The sequence below is a fragment of the Arachis ipaensis genome, chromosome B06, assembly GCF_000816755.2.
Source record: "Arachis ipaensis cultivar K30076 chromosome B06, Araip1.1, whole genome shotgun sequence".
Classification (NCBI taxonomy): domain Eukaryota; kingdom Viridiplantae; phylum Streptophyta; class Magnoliopsida; order Fabales; family Fabaceae; genus Arachis; species Arachis ipaensis.
The window spans coordinates 137,084,207-137,085,159 of NC_029790.2; the positions used below are offsets into that span (position 1 = coordinate 137,084,207).

Here is a 953-nt window from a genome sequence, read left to right on the forward strand (position 1 = left end):
ATCAACCTTCTCACTGTTTTGGCCTTCAAGCATGCTTTCATTATGTCTATTACTCCGTTTATTGTAGGCTTTATCACTTCGTTCTGCATTTCAAATATATAATTAAATACAATCATCATATATGTGAAATTTTTACATACCAAGATAAAATTGAATGTATATGATGATAAATTAAATTCATAATCTATATTCCGTTACAAATTTAACATTTATACCCATGAATGATTTTAATCATTTAGTCACGTGTTATATATTTATTTATGAGCAATTATCACATGATATCATAAAAGTAGCAATGAATAAACATTTTTTATTTTTATTTATTTACTTCTCAAAAAAAGTTGGAATCCATTTATCATGCTTTATTTTCAAATGTAGTTGCAGTTGCAGTTGTTTTTAAAGTATAAAGAAATTTTAATCCAATTGTCAAAAAAAAAAACTTTTTATAATCAGTATATGAATAGTTATCTAAAAAGTAGATAATATTAAATTATTGTATAAAATAATTTATGCTGTCACTGTATTATAATTAAAGTACCTCAGGGTCCTTGGACTCGAAATCCATGGGAGTGGCGACATGGAAAACTCCGGTGCACCCATTAATGGCTTCATCAAAGCTTCCCTCTTCACCAAGTTCAGCTTTCCACAGAGACAACTTGGCTTTCGCCCCTGGTAATTCCAGCAAATGCTTCACCTTCTTCATATTTGCTGTATATAATTAATAATACCACTTATAATGTTAATAATTAATAGATATTCTATCATTAATTTACCACTAACAAAATAATATTAATAAAGCTGAAAAACCAATAGAATTAATTAATAATCATTGAAAAAATCAGAGTGTATATATGTATGCTTTTTAATTTTGGTTTGAACACTAATACATATGGTAAAGTTTAAGTGAAAATTAAGGGGGGACAAAATTAGTAAAATCATATTCTAGATAACTT

At 26.9% G+C, this 953-nt stretch overlaps 1 pseudogene; it reads right to left on the reverse strand.

Annotated features, from left to right (window-relative positions):
• The window catches only part of LOC107605762, a 3,978-nt pseudogene that overhangs the window by 2,712 nt on the left and 313 nt on the right, over positions 1-953 (reverse strand).